We start from the raw sequence: 11524 nt of genomic DNA, 5'->3' as shown, positions 1-11524 counted from the left end.
ACATGAAAGAAATATATATAATACATTTATTGGGGGATAGACATATCCACAATATCATTAAATAAGTGCCGGCACTAATAAAAACAAAATAAAAGGTGTATTTCACATAAAATGTAGAACATAAAATCAAAGGTATCTATGTAAATCTAAAAATAAATACATAAATGACAGTGAGCATATATGAAAGCTGCAGATGTCTCAAATGTAACTGTTTTCTAACAGTGTCTTAGAAATTGTTACTAACGATGTGAGCTGAGCAAAGTCAGTGAAAATGGTGCAGCTGATATATCATAAAAAGATCGCTGTTACTTCACAGTTATGAAAATACCTTCAGATACTATGTATCAAATTGTATCCGTTATTGGTGTCCCTCTGTAATCCTGTATGTGAAGCTAGTAGCCTCTATGTTTGAGATGCAAGGAGCTGGACTGCCATGCGGTTCCAAACAGACTTGTCTTCAGCTGGGAATCCAGGTGTGTCCAATTTGCAGCTTGTGCCTTGGAGTGGATGAGGAAAAACAGGATCCAGGAACAGAAATTTTCACAGATAGTGCTGTATATGCTGGATGTCAATATAGCTGTATTAGGTTCCAGGTAGAAAAGGGCATCTACGCATTTCAGCTGTTGGTCAGCCTTTATCAAGATGCCCACCTAAGTTACCTGGTCGCCTTAAATACCTAAAGTAGTTTAAATGATCTATGATTGACAAGTGTTTAGACCAATCATAAATGAGTTCCAATTTTTATACAAAACTCTTATTTATGTCGGGTTCTTAAAGGTATATTTACCTAAACACAAATGTGGATATTATAGGTGTTAGTAAATCCTCATGAATTTTATACAAATAATATTGCTAATCATTTTTATCATGCTTATTAAACAAGCTATGATTTAAAGAGATAAAAAGAGATAAAAAAATATAAAAGAGAGGTTTTTGGGAATTATAAAGACTCTTTATTCTATAAATACAATTGTTTTCATTACAACATTGGCATATTAATGTCAGGGTACATGTGCATGACATATATATATATATATATATATATATATATATATATATATTACTAAGACAAAAGAATTTGTTTATATATGAAGCCATATTATTATCAGATATTACTATAAGGTTACAATTCTGATGTCAGGAATGGACTTAAAACCCATGTAATTTGAATACACATCTCAAAGCTCAATGCAGACAAGATGTCCCAAAAACTTCAAAAGAGAACATTTGCTCCCTAGCTAAAAGTACAAACTTCAAAACATTCTTTACCTCATCACTTAATGAGATTAGATCTCATTAAGTGAGGGGGATGCTGAGTCTGTAATTAGCAGTGGGAAGATGCTTAAAATTCCAGGGAAATGGTAATTAGCACAGACCTGTTAATTGCCCCTGAACCTCACATACACATCTGTATTTCTAGCTAAATAGAAAATATATGTTTTATTGTAACTTTGAAATTCATTGAAAGTACAACTTGTATTATATTTAATATGAACAAATAAATATGGGAGATTGTCTAATTTTAGATGGGTATTTGCTAAACTTGATAGGTGGCTATTTTAGTCAGTCTAAAATGTTTAACTGTGTCAGAATAATAACCTCTGTCTCTCTTTATTTATTTTTCAGACATATAATAACAAGATGTCCTATGAATATGGGTCATAAACAAGATTCATGCATTCAAAATTTATAAGAAATATGAAATATACTGTATTCATGTTAAGATACAGTACAATTCCAGGATATTGAATGCTGATTCCCTGAAGAAAAATAATTGACAATATAAATTGCTATTAATATGATTACTGAAAATATACTTATGTCTGGTATTGAAATGATCAGAGAAAATAGCACTATATGGTCCTATGAATATTAAACACATAGTTTATTAATATCAAATTATAGTGTACATATTAAAAATATACAAGAATCTATATTTTCTGTTAGCAGTAGTGAAAATGAAACTGGTTGTTTTTGTCATGTTGCTCCCGGTGTTGCGATGTGAGAATTACAGCCAAAAGATTTGACTGTTAACAAAGATGCATTTCCCTAGTAACCATGCATTACCAGTGAACCAATGGAGGGACAAGCTTTCGTTAAGGGCCTAGCCAATTCACCAATGTTGGAACAGAATAAAAAGGGGTGGGGTTATATCACATGATTTAACCCCATGCATGGAGATAGTCTGGGTGGTCTTTTCTGCTAAGCTGGTGACTGATAATTGCTGCCTATAACGGTAATTGGGCTACCTTTTCTTATCCACATTGCAAAATACTTCTTTTGTTTGCTGAATTGGACTTATTGAGAAATTCTGGAAGCTGGAATATTCATTTGTTACCTGGTAAAGTATAAGAGGTTGCTAAATATAGGTAATATTTAAAACAAATACATTCATTATTGCTACAATCAAACTGCAGTTAACAGATTTAAAAAGGTGCTTTGTATTTTAGCTGCATTCCTAATTCTGTGTGGTTTAAAACTAATCTTTTGTATGCTAAGTAATTTATTTTTGCAAATATATATATATATATATATACACACACACAAAGTGTTGTTCTATTGTTTAGCTAAGCACTGTTAAAGTTAGTGGCTCATATCTTGGTGTCTCATTTGTGGTATTTTAATGAAATTCAACTGCGAATAAGGTTAATAAATAAGGTAACTTTCGTGATCTTTGCATAGCATATTATAATAGTTTAAATGTGTATAGTTTGATTCAGGTCTGGCTTTCTACAAATATATTTCAATGTGTCTATAAATTTTAACTAATATAAAGAATTTAGGAATTTACATTAATTTTATTGTTTTGTATATGCATTTTTATTGGAGGTTTATTTTAAAGAATAATTATTAAATATATTGTATTATAACCCTGCCATATAAATAAACAAGGAAAATAATTTTTTTTCCCTGTATAATATTAATAAACAACACAGGGGGTGCTTTGATGGTGAATGGTTGTGTAAACTGGTCAGTATGAGGACGGATCTGTATATTCCTGTGTGGTGTTTGGATTCCATCACATTTATATAAGAGAAACTGAGGTGCACATATATAGAGGCACAAAGGACAGCAAAAGAGCTCTTCTAATCTGGGGCTTTTATAACTGGGATTTAGAAAGTATTATTTACAATAGGATTCTTTTTGATGCTTCTATTTAGAGAGTTTGTCCTCTTTAGGATAATTGTAAAAAGATTTGTACACTGTGTATATAAAATGTATTTGTGCGTAAATATTTGGTGTTTTGTGATACCTGACTTCAATAAAAAATCTTTTTTCCACTTTCTAAACATGTGAAAGGTTTCTTCCCTTGTGAATACTTTCATGTTTTCTCAGTTTACCCTTATCTATAAAACATTTTCCACACTCTGTACATGTGAAAGGCTTTTCTCCTGTGTGATTCATTTCATGAGATTTCAGATGATCCATTCGTGTAAAACTTTTCACACACACTGTACATGTGAAACACTTTTCCCTGTGCGACTCCTTTCATGATATTTAAGATTACTTCTTTGTATAAAACTTTTGCCACACTCTGTACATTTGAAAGGCTTTTCTCCTGTGTGAATCATTTCATGAGTTTTCAGACTATTTTTTTGTATAAAACTTTTTCCACACTCTCTACATGTGAAAGGCTTTTCTCCTGTGTGACTCCTTTCATGAGTTTTCAGATTACTTATATATGTAAAACTATTTCCACACTCTGTACATGTGAAAGGCTTTTCTCCTGTGTGAATCCTCTCATGAGTTTTCAGATTACTCTTTTCTGTAAAAGAAAATCCACACTCTGTACATATGAAAGGCTTTTCCCCTGTGTGAATCCTTTCATGAGATTTCAGATGATCCATTCGTGTAAAACTTTTCCCACACTCTGTACATGTGAAAGGCTTTTTCCCTGTGTGACTCCTTTCATGATATTTCAGATTACTTATTTGTGTAAAACTTTTTCCACACTCTGTACATTTGAAAGGCTTTTCTCCTGTGTGAATCAGTTCATGAGTTTTAAGACTATTTATTTGTGTAAAACGTTTTCCACACTCTGTACATGTGAAAGGCTTTTCTCCTGTGTGACTCCTTTCATGAGTTTTCAGATTACTCATATATGTAAAACTTTTTCCACACTCTGTACATGTGAAAGGCCTTTCTCCTGTATGAATCCTTTCATGCTTTTTCAGACTACTCTTTTGTGTAAAACTTTTTCCACACTCTGTACATGTGAAAGGCTTTTCTTCTGTGTGAATCCTCTCATGCTTTTTCAGAGTACTTATATATGTAAAACTATTTCCACACTCTGTACATGTGAAAGGCTTTTCCCCTGTGTGAATCCTCTCATGAGTTTTTAGATGACTCTTTTCAGTAAAACATTTTCCACACTCTGTACATGAAAAAGGCTTTTCTCCCGTGTGAATATTTTCATGCTTTTTCAGATCACTCTTTTGTGTAAAACTATTTCCACACTCTGTACATGTGAACAGCTTTTCTCCTGTGTGAATCCTTTCATGCTTTTTCAGATTGCTCTTTTGTGTAAAACTTTTTCCACACTCTGTACATGTGAAAGGCTTTTCTCCTGTGTGAATAACTTCATGAGTTTTCAGACTACTCTTTTCTGTAAAACTTTTTTCACACTCTGTACAGCTAAATGGTTTCTCCCCTGAGTGGGTCCTTTTATGAGCTATACGTTTTGTCATTTGTGTAAAACCTTTTCCACACTCACCTGTGTGAATTTTGTTGTGTTCTAGGAGACGAGACTTCCATCTAAAGCTTTTCTCACATTCTGTACATTTGAAAGGTTTCTCCTTTGTATGAATCATTTGGTTAGACAGTAGACTTTTCTCTTCTTTAAATTTTTTTGAAAGCTTGGTAAATGTTTGTGGTTTATCCTCTGGGATAATCATTTCACTAGATAAGGCATAAATATTATCCTCTTGTTTGATGACTAAATTACTCTCTGTACATAATGATTGCTGCCCAGTTCCTGACAATTCATCAACTTCTTTAAATATCTCATGTGATTTCCCAAATGTTTGTGAATAGTCATTAGTGTCTAAAAATGTTGGAGCCTGTGGTATCATTCTGATGCTTCCTGTAGTGAAGAATGCAGATGAACTTTTCACATGTTTGTCTACATAAAAATAAATGAAATAAAGACAAATAATATTTATTCTTTATAATATAATCCATCTTAAAAAAAAGTCATATTATTCTTTTATATGCAACAAAAATGTCTTCTGTTTTGTGTTTATTTTTAAATTTATTTACATGTAAATCACAAAATAAAGAATGATCACAAAGAATATTGCATAATTTTCTCAGTCAGGGAACAAGTACATCTGTATTCTGGGCATCCACCATCTTCATTTAACATTGAACAAGCAACTGCACAAACAGCCCTGCCCGACTCATGCTTAACAAGTTGGGTGAGAATATGATGTCTTAATTATCACAGACTATTAATCAGTTTAAGATGTTTTGAGAGGGTAAGAAGCAGTAATTTTATAATACTTTAAAGCTTTCAGCTGTGGTTGTTTAGTTTATATAAACAGCCAAAAACTTCATTAGTTTAATAATATTTACTGCAAAATTAAGCACACAAATCAGGGGTGTTTCTGGGATGGGGAACACTCACTGGGAACAAAGTAGTCATTTAAGTGTAGTTATGGGTGTTCCATGAGCAAGGTCAGGGCAGGGGAAGTTGGAGTTGCAGGTGTTCTGAGTACAGAAGTCTGGGGGTGAGGTTAGGCAGTTAGACATGATCTGTCTAAAAAGACTGAGGGGGAGTTGTATTTTTTACCCTCCTTCTTATCCCAATGGGAGTTGCTCCTTCTTTATATCGGTCACTGACACAAATGTTCTCAAAAGATGCAGATATAAATAACATAATTTATGCTTACCTGATAAATTCCTTTCTTCTGTAGTGTGATCAGTCCACGGGTCATCATTACTTCTGGGATATTACTCCTCCCCAACAGGAAGTGCAAGAGGATTCACCCAGCAGAGCTGCATATAGCTCCTCCCCTCTACGTCACTCCCAGTCATTCGACCAAGGACCAACGAGAAAGGAGAAGCCAAGGGTGTAGTGGTGACTGGAGTATAATTTAAAAAATATTTACCTGCCTTAAAAAACAGGGCGGGCCGTGGACTGATCACACTACAGAAGAAAGGAATTTGTCAGGTAAGCATAAATTATGTTTTCTTCTGTTAAGTGTGATCAGTCCACGGGTCATCATTACTTCTGGGATACCAATACCAAAGCAAAAGTACACGGATGACGGGAGGGATAGGCAGGCTCTTTATACAGAAGGAACCACTGCCTGAAGAACCTTTCTCCCAAAAATAGCCTCCGAGGAAGCAAAAGTGTCAAATTTGGAAAATTTGGAAAAAGTATGAAGCGAAGACCAAGTTGCAGCCTTGCAAATCTGTTCAACAGAGGCCTCATTCTTGAAGGCCCAAGTGGAAGCCACAGCTCTAGTAGAATGAGCTGTAATTCTATCAGGAGGCTGCTGTCCAGCAGTCTCATAAGCTAAACGTATTATGCTACGAAGCCAAAAGGAAAGAGAGGTAGCAGAAGCCTTTTGACCTCTCCTCTGACCAGAGTAAACGACAAACAGAGAAGACGTTTGTCGAAATTCCTTAGTTGCCTGTAAGTAAAATTTTAGGGCACGAACTACGTCCAGATTGTGCAGTAGACGTTCCTTCTTCGAAGAAGGATTTGGACACAAAGAAGGAACAACAATCTCTTGATTGATATTCCTGTTAGTGACTACCTTAGGTAAGAACCCAGGTTTAGTACGCAGAACTACCTTATCCAAATGAAAAATCAAATAAGGAGAATCACAATGTAAGGCTGATAACTCAGAGACTCTTCGAGCCGAGGAAATAGCCATTAAAAATAGAACTTTCCAAGATAACAACTTTATATCAATGGAATGGAGGGGTTCAAACGGAACGCCCTGTAAAACGTTAAGAACAAGGTTTAAACTCCATGGCGGAGCAACAGTTTTAAATACAGGCTTAATCCTAGCCAAAGCCTGACAAAAAGCCTGAACGTCTGGCACTTCTGACAGACGTTTGTGTAACAGAATGGACAGAGCTGAGATCTGTCCCTTTAATGAACTAGCAGATAAACCCTTTTCTAAACCTTCTTGTAGAAAAGACAATATCCTAGGAATCCTAACCTTACTCCAAGAGTAACCTTTGGATTCACACCAATATAGGTATTTACGCCATATCTTATGGTAAATCCTTCTGGTAACAGGCTTCCTAGCCTGTATTAAGGTGTCAATAACTGACTCAGAAAACCCACGTCTTGATAAAATCAAACGTTCAATTTCCAAGCAGTCAGCTTCAGAGAAGTTAGATTTTGATGTTTGAAAGGACCCTGTATCAGGAGGTCCTGTTTCAGAGGTAGAGACCAAGGTGGACAGGATGACATGTCCACCAGGTCTGCATACCAAGTCCTGCGTGGCCATGCAGGTGCTATTAGAATCACTGATGCTCTCTCCTGTTTGATTCTGGCAATCAATCGAGGAAGCATCGGGAAGGGTGGAAACACATAAGCCATCCTGAAGTCCCAAGGTGCTGTCAGGGCATCTATCAGGACTGCTCCTGGATCCCTGGATCTGGACCCGTAACGAGGAAGCTTGGCATTCTGCCGAGACGCCATGAGATCTATCTCTGGTTTGCCCCAACGTCGAAGTATTTGGGCAAAGACCTCCGGATGAAGTTCCCACTCCCCCAGATGAAAAGTCTGACGACTTAAGAAATCCGCCTCCCAGTTCTCCACTCCCGGAATGTGGATTGCTGACAGGTGGCAAGAGTGAGACTCTGCCCAGCGAATTATCTTTGATACTTCCATCATTGCTAGGGAGCTTCTTGTCCCTCCCTGATGGTTGATGTAAGCTACCGTCGTGATGTTGTCCGACTGAAACCTGATGAACCCCCGAGTTGTCAACTGGGGCCAAGCCAGGAGGGCATTGAGAACTGCTCTCAATTCCAGAATGTTTATTGGCAGGAGACTCTCCTCCTGACTCCATTGTCCCTGAGCTTTCAGAGAATTCCAGACGGCACCCCAACCTAGAAGGCTGGCGTCTGTTGTTACAATTGTCCAGTCTGGTCTGCTGAATGGCATCCCCCTGGACAGATGTGGCCGAGAAAGCCACCATAGAAGAGAATTTCTGGTCTCTTGATCCAGATTCAGAGAAGGGGACAAGTCTGAGTAATCCCCATTCCACTGACTTAGCATGCACAGTTGCAGTGGTCTGAGGTGTAAGCGAGCAAAGGGTACTATGTCCATTGCCGCTACCATTAAGCCGATTACCTCCATGCATTGAGCCACTGACGGGTGTTGAATGGAATGAAGGGTGCGGCAAGCACTTTGAAGTCTTGTTAACCTGTCCTCTGTCAGGTAAATCTTCATTTCTACAGAATCTATAAGAGTCCCCAGGAAGGGAACTCTTGTGAGTGGAACGAGTGAACTTTTCTTTTCGTTCACCTTCCATCCATGTGACCTTAGAAAAGCCAGTACTAACTCTGTATGAGACTTGGCAGTTTGAAAGCTTGAAGCTTGTATCAGAATGTTGTCTAGGTACGGAGCTACCGAGATTCCCCGCGGTCTTAGTACCGCCAGAAGAGCACCCAGAACCTTTGTGAAGATTCTTGGAGCTGTAGCCAATCCGGAAGAGCTACAAACTGGTAATGCCTGTCTAGAAAGGCAAACCTTAGATACCGGTAATGATCTTTGTGAATCGGTATGTGAAGGTAAGCATCCTTTAAATCCACTGTGGTCATGTACTGACCTTCTTGGATCATGGGTAAAATTGTCCGAATAGTCTCCATTTTGAATGATGGAACTCTTAGGAATTTGTTTAGGATCTTTAAATCCAGGATTGGTCTGAAAGTTCCCTCTTTTTTGGGAACCACAAACAGATTTGAGTAAAACCCTTGTCCCTGTTCCGACCGTGGAACTGGATGGATTACTCCCATTAACAAAAGTTCTTGTACACAGCGTAGAAACGCTTCTTTCTTTGTTTGGTTTGTTGACAACCTTGACAGATGAAATCTCTCTCTTGGAGGAGAGTATTTGAAGTCCAGAAGGTATCCCTGAGATATTATCTCTAGCGCCCAGGGATCCTGGACATCTCTTGCCCAAGCCTGGGCGAAGAGAGAAAGTCTGCCCCCCACTAGATCCGATCCCGGATCGGGGGCCCTCAATTCATGCTGTTTTAGGGGCAGCAGCAGGTTTCCTGGCCTGCTTGCCCTTGTTCCAGGACTGGTTAGGTCTCCAGCCTTGTCTGTAGCGAGCAACAGATCCTTCTTGTTTTGGAGCAGTGGAAGTTGATGCTGCTCCTGCTTTGAAATTCCGAAAGGAACGAAAATTAGACTGTCTAGCCTTAGGTTTGGCTCTGTCTTGAGGCAGGGCGTGGCCCTTACCTCCTGTAATGTCAGCGATAATTTCTTTCAAACCGGGCCCAAATAAGGTCCCATAGTCCTCTCACACATCCTATCTAGTCGTTGGGTGCAAGAGAATGACTGGGAGTGACGTAGAGGGGAGGAGCTATATGCAGCTCTGCTGGGTGAATCCTCTTGCACTTCCTGTTGGGGAGGAGTAATATCCCAGAAGTAATGATGACCCGTGGACTGATCACACTTAACAGAAGAAATAATAGTTTATATTTGTTTAATGAGCGATCTATTCTATTTTCCTAGTAATTAAAGTCAGCATAAAATCTATTTTACTCACCTAACACAAATGAGTTCATGCTGATAACAGACACCAATGTCTGTGCTCAGGAAGAAGGTTCCTTTATTCACTCCAGTTACATCAATACCTGATATTATTATCAGTTATTTGTAGTGCGGCAACCGTTTCTGCAGTGCTAATATCTCTCAGTGCTCTGGTCGTGTCTGTAAAAAGTATATTAAATGGTTAAGACAGATAATAATAAATAATGGTTCTGATTAACTGTACGCATGGTATAATTAAAGGCACGCATAACAATTGATGTAATACGCATCAGCTGTTTAGGTTATTACATATGTGCTATTGATTCAGCACAAGCATTTAGTACAGTTAACACTGTGTGGGTTATAATTGCCCCTTAAAAATAATATTAAAGTCCAAGTTAATCTTTCATGATTTAGATAGGGCATGTAATTTTAAACAACTTTCTAATTTACTTTTATAATCAAATTTGCTTTGTTCTCCTGGTAATCTTAGTTGAAAGCTAATCCTAGGAGGATCCTATGCCAATTTCTAAGCCCTAGAAGGCTGCCTCTTATCTAAATGCATTGGACATTTTTTCACAGCTAGAGGGTGTTAGTTCATGTGTTTCATATAAATAACATTGTGCTCATGCATGTGGAGTTATTTAAGAGTCAGCATTAATTGCCTGAAATGCCAGTTTGTCAAAAGATCTAAAGTACGGAGGCAGTCTGCAGAAGATTAGATACAAGGTAATTACAGAGGTAAAAAGTATAATTCTATAACAGTGTTGGTTATGCAAAACTGGGGAATGGTAAGTAAAGGGATTATCTATCTTTTTAAAGTATGGTGCACTAGCTGCTGATTAGTGGCACATACAAGCCTCTTGTCATTGGCTCACCTTACGTGCTCAGCTAGCCCCCAGTAGTGCATTGCTGCTGTTTCAATAAAGGATATCTAGAGAATGAAGCACATATAATAGAAGTAAATTGGAAAGTTGTTTAAAATTATATGTTCTATTTAAATAATGAAAAACATTTTGGGTTTTGTTTCCTTTTAAGGGAAAGCAAATTTACAGGACACTGTCCCTTTATTCTGTGATCATGTGACATAAACAGTAGCAGCTGAAGGTGCAGAATACACTTACTAAGAATCAGTCACAGATCAGTGGGATAAACGTTCTGATGATAAACAGTTAAAATATTTCACTTAAAAAGATAAAATATTTCACTTCATATAAGAAACTGAGTTTATATAAAAAAAACTCAACTGTATTTATTTATTTCATTTGTTTTCTATATTTCTATGCTGTGTTAATGCATTTAACATTAAGTTCTTTCATTTAAAGAGGCTAATTTAATACATAATGATTATAGCTTTTTGCAAAATGAATGTTTGTAGCAGAACCAAACCATATTTTCAAACTTGAGGAGGTCTGTCAAATAATACATTTGTGGGGGTTGTTCCTGTTATCCAATGAGCAACAGATTCTTAATTATAAACCTATAGGGAAATACAGGATTCTGGTTGGCTGATACTTAACTGTAGAGCCCAGATAAACCATTTTTATTTAATATTAGTGTGAAGCTGCTATTTTTAATTTGTTTTTTATTTTTTCACATGCAAATACAAAAAAAAAATCAAAGTATCTCCTCACAGTCAAAATGACATTCTGTGCAATGAAAATCTTCCATCTTCTATTCAAACAAGGTCGTATTTGCAAACATCTCTCATGAGCAACAGAAAAGAGTGCAACATTGACAAAGAATGACATCATATAGACCATGATGAATCTATGTATGCAACTCTACATATGACATCATT

General features: G+C 37.0%; 1 pseudogene; it reads right to left on the bottom strand.

Annotated features, from left to right (window-relative positions):
• Positions 1-930: 930 nt before the first annotated feature.
• LOC128659740 (gastrula zinc finger protein XlCGF26.1-like) lies at positions 931-10661 on the bottom strand (annotated as a pseudogene).
• Positions 10662-11524: the final 863 nt, after the last annotated feature.

This window comes from Bombina bombina, chromosome 5 (genome assembly GCF_027579735.1).
Source record: "Bombina bombina isolate aBomBom1 chromosome 5, aBomBom1.pri, whole genome shotgun sequence".
Classification (NCBI taxonomy): Eukaryota; Metazoa; Chordata; class Amphibia; order Anura; family Bombinatoridae; genus Bombina; species Bombina bombina.
Note: the sequence above shows the minus strand (reverse complement) of the source record. Positions and strands in the feature narration are given on the sequence as shown.